The 12,541-nt window shown below is 38.3% G+C and overlaps 1 pseudogene; it reads right to left on the reverse strand.

The window, feature by feature from the left end:
- Nucleotides 1–6,130: 6,130 nt before the first annotated feature.
- On the reverse strand, nt 6,131–6,218 carry LOC112445281 (uncharacterized; annotated as a pseudogene).
- Nucleotides 6,219–12,541: the final 6,323 nt, after the last annotated feature.

Below are 12,541 nucleotides of genomic sequence, written 5' to 3' on the forward strand. Positions count from 1 at the left end.
TCCTCCGTCCATGGGATTTTCCAGGCAAGAGTACTGGAGTGGGGTGCCATTACCTTCTCCATCCCAGGGATGCAAGTATCTTCAATATATGTAAATCAATTGATATGATAAACCATATTACCAAATTAAAAGATAAAAAACATATGATAATCTCAATAGATAGAGAAAAGGCCTTTGACAAACTTTGGCACCCTTTTATGACTAAAAAAAAAAAAAAAACTTAAAAAAAAATGGGCATATAGGAAATCTACCTCAATACTGTAAAGGCCATATATGATAAACCCACAGCAAACATTATGCTCAGTGGTGAAAAGCTGAAAGCATTCCCTCTAAGATCATGAACAGGACAAGTGTGTCCACTCTCCTCACTATTATTCAACATAGTTTTGGAAGTCCTAACTATGGCAATCAGAGAAAAGAAAGAAAGAAATGCAGATTGGAAAAGAAGATGCAAAATTCTCACTGTTTAAAGATGACATGATCCTTTACACAGAAAACCCTGAAGACAAAACCAGAAAATTACTTAGAGCTAATCAATGAATATAGTAAATCCCCAGGATACAAAATTAATACATATAATTTGCTTGCATTCCTATATATTAACAATGAAAAACCAGAAATAGAAAGAAAGGAATCAATCCCATTGACCATTGCAATAAAAATAATAAAATATCTAAGAATAAATCTACCTAAGGAGACAAAAAAAGCTGTATAAAGAAAACTATAAAACACTAATGAAACAAATCAAAGACAACATAAGCATATGGAGAGATATTCCATGTTCTTGGGTTGGAAAAATCAATATTGTGAAAATGACTATACAATCAAATGCAATCAACAAGTTCAATGCAATCCCTATCAAATTACCAATGAGATTTTTCACAGAACTAGAAGAAAAAAAAATCTCATATTTCATAAGGAAACACAAAATTCCCCGAATAACCAAAGCAGTCTTTTTTTTTTTTAACTTTACAATATTGTATTGGTTTTGCCATATATCAAAATGAATCTGCCACAGGTATACATGTATTTCCCATCCTGAACCCTCCTTCCACCTCCCTCCCCATACCATCCCTCTGGGTCGTCCCAGTGCACCAGCCCCAAGCATCCAGTATCATGCATCAAACCTGGACTGGTGACTCGTTTCATATATGATATTATACATGTTTCAATGCCATTCTCCCAAATCATCCCACGCTCTCCCTCTCCCACAGAGTCCAAAGCAGTCTTGATAAAGAAGAATGGAGCTGTAGGAATCAACCTTCCTGACTTCAGACTATACTACAAAGCTACAGTCACCAATACATTATGGTACTGGGGGGGGAAAAAAAACAGAAATGTACACCAATGGAAAAAGATAGATAGCCAGAGATAAACCCATGAACCTATGGGTATGTTATTTTTGACAAAGAAAGCAAGAATATACAATGGGGCTAAGATAGCTGCTGCAATAAGTTGTGCTGGGAAAACTGGACAGCTATGTGTAAAAGAATGAAATTAGAACACTTCCTAACACCATACACAAAGATAAACTCAATATTACATTATAGATATAAATGTAACACCAGAAACTGTAAAACTCTTAGAGGAAAACATAGGCAGAACACTGGATGACGTAAAACAAAGCAATATCCTCTATGACCCATGTCATAGAGTACTGGAAATAAAGACAAAAATAAACAAGTGGGGCCTAGTTAAACTTAAAAGCTTTTGCACAGCAAAGGTAACTATAAACAATGTAAAAAGACAACTTTTAGAATGGGAGAAAATAACAGCAAGTGAAACAACTGAAAAAGGATTAATTTCCAAAACATACAAACAACACACACAACTCTGTATGTGAAACAGCGAAAGAGACACAGGTGTATAGAACACTCTTTTGGACTCTGTGGGAAAGGGAGAGGGTGGGATGATTTGGGAGAATGGCATTGAAACATGTATAATATCATATAAGAAATGAATCGCCAGTCCAGATTCAATGCAGGATACAGGATGCTTGGGGCTGGTGCACTGGGGTGACCCAGAGGGATAGTATGGGGAGGGAAGTGGGAGGGGGTTCAGGATGGGAAACACGTGTACACCTATGGCAGATTCATGTTGATGTATGGCAAAACCAATACAATATTGTAAAGTAATTAGCCTTCAATTAAAATAAATAAATTTATATTTAAAAAAATCAGAAAAACAACCAAATAAAAAGTGGGAAAATGCCTACACAGACATTTCTACAAAGAAGACATTCAGATGGCTAATAAACACATGAAAAGATGCTCAACATCAGTCATTGTTAGGAAAATGCAAATCAAAAAAAAAAAAGTGAGATACTATGTCACACTTGTCAGAATGTTCATCATCAAAAAGTTTACAAAAAGAAAATGTAGAGGGGCGTGGAGTTAAAGGAACTCTCTTGCACTGTTGACCACTTCCAATTTGCCTTGATTCATGGACCTAACATTCCAGGTTCCTATACAATATTGCTCTTTACAGCATCGAACCTTGCTTCTATCACCAGTCCCATCCAAAACTGAATGTTGTTTTTGCTTTGGCTGCATCCCTTCATTCTTTCTGCAGTTAAATCTCCACTGAGCATATTGGGCAGCTACCGACCTGGGGAGTTCATCTTTCAGTGTCCTATCTTATTGCCTTTTCATGCTCTTTATGGGGTTCTCAAAGCAAGAACACTGAAGTGGTTTGCCATTCCCTTCTCCAGTGGACCATATTCTGTCAGACCTCTCTGCCATGACCCGTCCATCTTGGGTGGCCCCACATGGCATGGCTTAGTTTCATTGAGTTAAACAAGCTGTGGTCTGCGTGATCAGATTGGCTAGTTGTCTGTGATTGTGGTTTCCATCTGTTTGCCCTCTGAGGCCCTCTCTCAGTGCCTACCATCTTACTTGTGTTTCTCTTACCTTGAACATGGGGTATCTCTTCATGGCTGCTCCAGCAAAGCTCAGCTGCCACTGGTTACCTTGGGCGTGGGGTAGCTCCTTTCAGCTGCTGCCCCTGACCTTGGACTTGGGGTAGCGCTTCTTGGCCTTGTTTCTGCCCCGTCCATTGCAGCCACTGTGCTTCTGTGCCATCCTGCGCAGCTGCTGGATGTTAGGTCTATGAATCAAGGCAAATTGGACGTGGTCAAACAGGAGATGGCAAGAGTGAACATCGACATTCCAGGAATCAGAGAACTAAGACAGACTGGAATCGGTGAATTTAACTCAGATGGCCATTATATCCACTATGGTGGGTAATGATCCCTTAGAAAAAATGGAATAGCCATAATGGTCAACAAAAGAGTCTGAAATGCAGTGCTTGGATGCAGTCTCAAAATGAGAGAATGATCTATTCATTCAAAAGGCAAACCATTCAACATCACGGTAATCCAAGTCTATGCCCTGACCAGTGATGCTGAAGAAGCTGAAGTTGAACAGTTCTATGAAGACTTACAAGACCTTCTAGAATTAACACCCAAAGAAGATATCCTTTTCATTATAGGGGACTGGAATGCAAAAGTAGGAAGTCAAGAAACGCCTGGAGTAACAGGCAAATTTGGCCTTGGTGTACAGATTGAAACAGGGCAAAGGCAGAGTTCTGCCAAGAGAATGCACTAGCCATAGCAAACACCATCTTTCAAAAACACAAGAGAAGACTCTACACATGGACTTCACCAGATGGTCGACATCAAAATCAGATTGATTCTATTCTTTGCAGCCAAAGATAGAGAAGCTCTATACAGTCAGCATAAACAAGACTGGGAGCTGACTGTAGCTCAGATTATGAACCCCTTATTGCCAAATTCAGAATGAAATTGAAAAAAGTGCAGAAAACCATTACACCATTCAGGTATGACCTAAATAAAATCCATTATGACCATATAGTAGAAGTGAGAAATAGATTTAAAGGACTAGATCTGACAGACAAAGTGCCTAATGAACTATGGACGGAAGTTCGTGACATTGTACAGGAGACAGAAATCGAGATCATCCCCATGGAAAAGACATGCAAAAAAGCAAAATGGCTGTCTGAGGAGGCCTTACAAATAGTTGTGAAAAGAAGGGAAGCAACAAGCAAAGGAGAAAAAGAACGATATACCCGTTTGAACGCAGAGTTCCAAAGAATAGCAAGGAGAGATAAAAAAGCCTTCCTCAACAATCAGTGCAAAAAAATAGAGAGAAATAATAGAATGGGAAAGACTAGCGATCTCTTCAAGAAAATGAGAGATACCAAGGTAACATTTCATGCAAAGATGGGCTCAATAAATGACACAAATTGTAAGGACCTAACAGAAGCAGAAGACATTAAGAAGAGATGGCAAGAATACACAGAAGAACTGTACAAAAAAGATCTTCACAACCCAGATAATCACGATGGTGTGATCACTCACCCAGAGCCAGACATCCTGGAATGCGAAGTCAAGTGAGCCTTAGGAAGAATCACTATGAACAAAGCTAGTGGAGGTGATGGAATTCCAGTTGAGCTATTTCAAATCCTAAAAGAGGGTGCTGTGAAAGTGCTGCACTCAATATGCCAGCACATTTGGAAAACTCAGCAGTGGCCACAGGACTGGAAATGGTCAGTTTGCATTCCAATCCCAAAGAAAGGCAATGCCAAAGAATGCTTAAACTACCACACAATTGCCCTTATCTCACATACTAGTAAAGTAATGTTCAAAATTCTCCAAGCCAGACTTCAGAAATATGTGAACAGTGAACTTCCAGATGTTCAAGCTGGTTTTACAAAAGGTAGAGGAACCAGAGATCAAATTGCCAACATCTGTGGATCATCAAAAAAGGAAGAGAGTTCCAGAAAAACATCTATTTCTGTTTTATTGACTATGCCAAAGCCTTTGACTGTGTGGATCACAATAAACTGCGGAAAATTCTGAAAGAGATGGGAATACCAGACCACCTGACCTGCCTCTTGAGAAGCCTGTATGCAGGTCAGGTAGCAAGAATTAGAACTGGACATGGAACAACAGACTGGTTCCAAATTGGGAAAGAAGTACATCAAGGCTATATACTGTCACCCTGATTATTTAACTTATATGCAGAGTACATCATAAGAAACGCTGGGCTGGAGGAAACACAGGCTGGAATCAAGATTGCCAGGATAAATATCAATAACCTCAGATATGCAGATGGCACCACCCTTACGGCAGAAAGTGAAGAAGAACTAAAGAGCCTCTTGATGAAAGTGAAAGTGGAGAGTAAAAAAGTTGGCTTAAAGCTCAACATTCAGAAAACGAAGATCATGGCATCCAGTCCCATCACTTCATGGCAAATAGATGGGGGAAATAGTGGCTTGATTTTATTTTTCTGGGCTCCAAAATCACTGCAGATGATGATTGAAGCCATGAATTTAAAAGACACTTACTCTTTGGAAGGAAAGTTATGACCAACCTAGATAGCATATTCCAAAGCAGAGACATTATTTTGCCAACAAAGGTCCATCTAGTCAAGGCTATGGTTTTTCCAGTTGTCATGTATGGATGTGAGAGTTGGACTGTGAAGAAAGTTGAGTGCTGAAGAACAGATGCTTTTGAACTGTGGTGTTGGAGAAGACTCTTGAGAGTCCCTTGAACTGGAAGGAGATCCAACAAGTCCATTCTGAAGGAGATCAGCCCTGGGTGTTCTTTGGGAGGAATGATGCTAAAGCTGAAAGTCCAGTACTTTGGCCACCTCATGTGAAGAGTTGACTTATTGAAAAAGACTCTAATGCTGGGAGGGATTGGAGGCAGGAGGAAAAGGGGACGACAGAGGATGAAATGGCTGGATGGCATCACTGACTCGATGGACGTGAGTTTGAGTGAACTCCGGGAGTTGGTGTTGGACAGGGAGGCCTGGCGTGCTATGATTCATGGAGTCACAAAGAGTAGAACACGACTGAGCGACCAAACTGAACTAAACTGACCAGATTTGAAAAGAGAAATAAATGGAAAAACAGACCCTAATACAGTGATAATAGGTGTCTCCAACATTCCACTTTCAATAAAGGAAAGAACATCCAGGCAGAAAATCCAATAAGGAAATATTTGATTTGAACTATATCTTAGTCCACATTGACACAATAGAAATATATAGAATATTCCACCAAGCACTACCAAAATACACATACTTCTCAAGCACACACAGAATATTCTACACAATAGATGACTTTAGGTCAAAAAACAAGCTTTAGAAAATGTAAGAACGAACTATAGAAATGATCCCTGAAAGTATAGTCTTTATAGAACAGTCTTATGGACTCTGTTGGAGAGGGAGAAGGTGGGAAGATTTGGGAGAAAGGCATTGAAACATGTATAATATCATGTATGAAACGAGTTGCCAGTCCAGGTTCAATGCACAATACTGGATGCTTGGGGCTGGTGCACTGGGACGACCCAGAGGAATTGTATGGGGATGGAGGAGGGAGGAGGGTTCAGGATGGGGAACACATGTATACCTGTGGTGGATTCATTTCTATATTTGGCAAAACTAATACAATTTTGTAAAGTTTAAAAATAAAATAAAATTTAAAAAAAAGAAAATGTAAGATTGAAATCATATCAAATCTTTTATGAACAAAATGTATGGAATATACAACACAAGCAAACTGGAAAAATTATAATTACAAAATTTACGAGCTGCAAAAATTAATAATTACACATCTGAATAACAAATGGACCACAAAAGAAAAGGAAAGAAAAAAGAATCTTGAAGCAAATTAAAATGTAACTGCAATATATCAAAAAATGGGGTGCAGCAATAGATTTGAGAGGGAAATTTATAGCAATAAATGCCTACATTAAGAAAAACAGAAGACATGGAGTGGCTATACTGGTGAAGTAGGAAGACCCTGAGCTTACCTCCTCCCATTGGCACACAAAAATTGCAACTATTTACAGAAAAATCATCAAAGAAATCAAGCTGAAGACTAGTAGAAAAGATCTCAACAACTAAAATTATAAAATAGTAATGACAATGATACAGGCAAGTAGTTTGGCAATGTGCTAGTCAAAACCCACAATCTCAAGTAGGCAACGCACAAATTGAGGATTAATCATAACTGCAGTGGTTCTACCCAAGAAGTAAGGTATCTGAGCCCCACATCAGGCTCCCCAGCCCAGGGATACTGCACAAAGAAAACGAATACCCAGAACATTGGTATTTAAGGCTAGAAGGCCTGCTTTTGGAGAACGAAAAAGCTGTGGGTAACAGAGACTCTTAAAGGGCACACACAAAATCTGGCACCTAAGACAGTAATTTGAAAGACATCTGATTCAGCTTCACTTGCTGATCTTCAAGTGCTCTGGGAGAGGCAGGAGGCAACTAAGACACACCCTGAGGACACAGACACTGGCATTAGTCATCTTGGTGAGCTCATTCTACCACAAGGACACTGGTGTGAGCAAATACTATTCCGGAATCCTCCCTATAGCTTTTTAGTGTCAGGACACAGCCCCTTCCATCAGCCTGCTGGCATAAGTCTTAGGACCCTTGAAGTCAAGCTACTAATGATAGCAAGTCTGGAAGCAAACATAGACACCCCCCCCCCCCCCGCCAAGCCTCCCAGTTGCACTAGGTCATGACACCCCTAAAAGGGCCTTTTTGTAGCCCTAGGAACCCTAAGCCAGCCATATTGAGACATACCATGCCTAGTGGGCTAGCACTAGGTCCAGGACCTGGCTGTATATATCAATGTGTGGGCACCAGCACCTTGTCTCCCTGGGCTCTTGCCTTGTCCACCAGAGGGTATACATCAGTTTAGAAACAGTTTTGTCCTCTCAGTCAGTGGCCCTGTGACCTGGCCCCACCCACCTTTGGACTGACACAAGCTCTGGGATCCCTGAGTTGGCAGTGAACTAACAGTACCAGGGAGTCCCTAAAGTTATCTGCTATTTGATATTGTCCCAACCACCATGGGCCAGCAGCCAGCCTCTGCATTTGGAAGAATCTGGCAACCAACTGGGCCAGGGAAAATTATGCCTAATCACATGTCCAGAGTAGTTGGCCTGACTGTGAAAGAATAACCCACTCACCCACATAAAGGGCAACTCTAGAGGATGTAGATCTGTTGAAAAGAGGGGAGTGTGTGGCTGAACCTCATAGAATGTCTCCTACATAGTGCTACCTCTCTAAGATTGGGAAGTATAACAAACTTACATGATGCATGAACATAAACACAGAGAATCAGGCAGGCAAAATAAAATGACAGAAAATTATTTTTGAAACAAAAACAAGATGACCGCCCCCCACAAGAGCTAAGTGAAGAGATAATTAATCTCCACAATAAAGAACTCAAGGTAATGATCCTAATGATCTTCAAAGAACTCAAAATAAGAATGGAAGAACACAGTAAGAAGAGTAACAAAAAGTTATGTAAAGAAGAACCAAACAAATCTAAAGATTACAATATCTGAAATAAATAATATTTATTATTTTTTAGGAATCAACAGTTGATCAGATGACTCAGAGAAATGGATTAGCAAAATATAAGACAGAATAGCGGAAATTACATAACATGAATAGAAGAAAAGAAAAAAAAAATTAAATGAGGGCAGCTTAAGAGACCTCTGAGACAACATCAAGTATATTAACGTTTCCATTGTAGGGGTCCCAGAAGAAAAAGAAAGAGAACAGGGAACTTATTTGAAAACATATTTGGCTGAAAAATTCCCTAACATGGGAAAGGAATCAAATATCCATATCCAGGAAACAAAGAGTCTCAAACAAGATCCACCCAAAGAGGAATGCAACAAGATTCATTGCAATTAAAATGACAAAAGTTAAAGATGAAGTGAAAATATTAAAAGCAGGAAGGAAAAATCAGTAAAGTACTAACAATGGAGCTCCTGTAAGGCTATCAACTGACATTTCAACAGAAAATCTACAGGTTAGAAGGGGATGGCATAGTATAATTAAAGTAAATAAAGGGGAAAAATACAAGAATACTCTACACAACAAAGCTATCTTTCAAGTTTGACCAAGAGATTAAAGATTTTACAGACAAGCAAAAGGTAAATGAGTTGAGCACCATGAAACCAGCTTTACAGGAAGTGTTAAAGGGGCTTCTTAAGTGGAAAAGAAAGGCCACAAAGAGCAATATAAAAATTATGAAAGAAAATTTCATTAGTAAAGACAAATATGCAGTAAAGGTACTACAAAAAACATATAGAAAGCTAATAAGGACAAAAGGCGAAAAAGCAATAAAATCATGTACATCCAGAAAAAGAAGCTAAGGGATACACAAAACAAAAATGATGTAAAATACATGTCAACATATTGGAGGGAGGATAAAATTCAGGGATTTTATAATACATTTGAACTTAGATCAGAGGGAGATGATAGGGAATATTCCATCCAAAAGCAGCAAAAAACACATTCTTTTCAAGTGCACATTGAACATTCTCCACTATAGAATGCATGCTAGGCACAAAGCAAATCTTGATAAATTTATAAAGATTGAAATAATTTCAAGCATCTTTTTTGACCATAAACATATTATTTTGCTGAAAGTTTTACTTTAGTTTTAGATTAGAAGGATTCGTTAACAAAAGAAACCACTTGTTACACAAAAATAAACAATTTCAATTTTAAGAGAGGATTATTTACCTTAATTTCAATATGCAGTCATTAAAAGAAATAGAAATATAGAGAGATAACAGCATATATATCACCAAACTGGGCGGAGACCTACATCAAGATTTGAAGTCCTGAGTAATAGCAATCTGGAGTCCCAGTTGGGTAAAGGACCCTTGGTGGTGCAGGTGAGACTTCAAATTGCAGTTTTGGGGACTACTGCTTATAATTTGAGGTTTTAAACTGATATCATCATCAGTGTGCAGGAAAAAATACAATTCTAATTTTTCTTTAACTTTACAATGCTATTTGTTTCATCTTGTGAGTCACAAGATTTCCCAGAGCCCAGGGGCTGGCCAAGGCTGACCCACTCCTTCTCTTCTCTAAAGTGCCATTTGACTTACTGGTAACAATTGGTGTGCTTGCAGACACTCACATAGTCCGGGAAGGGTCAGAAGTTAGAGGCCTGCTCTCCTGCTTTTGAAGCCTAAAGAAGACTATCTCCATTTTTATTTCCCTAACAGGTATGAGACTAAAATCAACCACAAGGAAAAAAAAAAAAAAAAAAAAAACCTACAAAAACACAAACACACGGTGTCAAAACAATATGCTTCTGTTGTTCAGTCTCTCAGTCATGTCCGATTCTTTGTGACCCCATGGACTGCACTACGCCAGGCTTCCCTGTCCTTCACCATCTCCCAGAGCTTGCTCAAACCCATGTCCATTGAGTCAGTGATGCCATCCAACCATCTCGTACTCTGTTGTCCCCTTCTCCTCAGCCTTCAGTCTTTCCCAAAATCAGGTTTTTTCTAATGAGACAGTTCTTCAGATCAGGTGGCCAAAGTATTGGAGCTTCAGCTTCAGCATCAGTCCTTCTAATGAATATTCAGGACTGATTTCCTTTAGGATTGACTGGCTTGATCTCCTTACAGCCTGAGGGATTCTCAAGAGTCTTCTCCAACACGAGTTTAAAAGCATCAATTCTAGAGTGTTCAACCTTCTTTATGGTCCAACTTTCACATTCATACATGACTACTAGAAAACCATAGCTTTGACTACACAGACATTTGTTGGCAAAATGCTACTAAACAACAAATGGCTCACTGAAGAAATCAAAGTTGATTTTTTTTTTAAATACCTGCACAATGACCCCAAATCTATGGGATGTAGCAAAGGCAGTTCTAAGAAGGAATTTATAGCAATAAAAATCTACCTAAGGAAAAAAGAAAATCATTAAGTAAGCAAATTAAATTACAACAAAAAAAAATGTAGAAAAAGAATTGAAAAAAAAAAAAAAAACCCAGTTAGTAGAAGGAAATAAAGAATGATGATCATAGCAGAACTAAATGATCACTTCAGTTTAGTCGCTCAGTAGTGTCCAACTCTGCGACCCCATGAATCGCAACACTCCAGTCCTCCCTGTCCATCACCAACTCCCGAAGTTCACACAAACTCATGTCCATTGAGTCAGTGATGCCATCCAGCCATCTCATCCTCTGTCGTCCCCTTCTCCTCCAGCCCTCAATCCCTGCGAGCATCAGAGTCTTTTCCAATGAGTCAACTCTTCACATGAGGTGGCCAAAGTACTGGACCTTCAGCTTTAGCATCATTCCTTCCAAAGAAATCCCAGGGCTGATTTCCTTCAAAATGGACTGGATGGATCTCCTTGCAGTCCAAGGGACTCTCAAGAGTCTTCTCAAACACCACAGTTCAAAAGCATCAATTCTTTGGCGCTCAGCTTTCTTCACAGACCAACTCTCACATCCATACATGACCACTGGAAAAACCATAGCCTTGACTAGACAGACCTTTGTTGGCAAAGTAATGTCTCTGCCTTTCAATATGCTATCTAGATTGGTGATAACTTTTCTTCCAAGGAGTAAGCGTCCTTTAATTTCATGGCTGCAGTCACCATCTGCAGTGATTTTGGAGCCCCCCAAAATAAAGTCTGACACTGTTAGATTAAATAAATAATAGAAAAACCAATGAAAATAAGAGTTTGTTTTATGAAACAAAAGAAATGTTAAATCCTTAGGCAGGCCTATTATATAAAAAGAGAGCCCAAATCAATAAAATCAGAAATAGAAAATAAGAAATTATACATGACACCCCAGAAAAGTAAAGCATCATAAGAGATTTTAATAAACAACTACATGCCAATAAAATGGACAACCTAAAAGAAATGGTAAAATTCCTAGAAATATACAATCTTCAAAGACTAAAACAAGAAGAAATTTTTTTAAAAATGAACATATCAATTGCCCTTAACAAAATTGAATTAGTAATAAACAAAAACAAGAACAAAAATCCCAACAAACAAAAGTCCAGGACCAGATAGCTTCACAAGTTTATTCTACCAAAAAATTAAAGAATAGTTGAAACCTCTCCTTATCAAACTATTCCAAATATCTGTATGTAAAGAAATGCTCCTAAAAACCTATTCTATGAGTACAAAATCACCCTGATACCAAAACCGGGCACAGATACCACAGAAAAAAAGAAAATAAAATTACATGCAAATATCTCTGATTAACAAGGATATAAAAATGCTAAACAAAATATTAGCAAACCAAATTCAAAAATACATTAAAAGGATAATACAGCTTAATCAAATTTTTGTCCCTGGGATGCAAGAATGATTCAATATCTGCAAATCAATCAGTGTGATACAGCTCATTGAGAAATTTAAAAATAATAATCATATGATCATCTCAATAGATTCAGAAAAAGCTTTTGACAAATTCAACATCCATTAAAGTGTGTTGAGAAGGAATTTACATCAATATCATAAAAGCCATATATGAAAAATGTACAACAAATGTCATACTCAACAGTGAAAACCTTAAATTCCCTGTAAGATCAGGTACAGGACAAGGATACCCACTATCTAAAATTTTATTGAATATACTATTGAAAGTTTTAGCGACAGAAATCAGAAAAGAAAAATAAATAAAAGTAAACCAAATTGGATAGGAAATAAAACTGTCACT

The sequence above is a fragment of the Bos taurus genome, chromosome X (assembly GCF_002263795.3).
Source record: "Bos taurus isolate L1 Dominette 01449 registration number 42190680 breed Hereford chromosome X, ARS-UCD2.0, whole genome shotgun sequence".
Taxonomy (NCBI): domain Eukaryota; kingdom Metazoa; phylum Chordata; class Mammalia; order Artiodactyla; family Bovidae; genus Bos; species Bos taurus.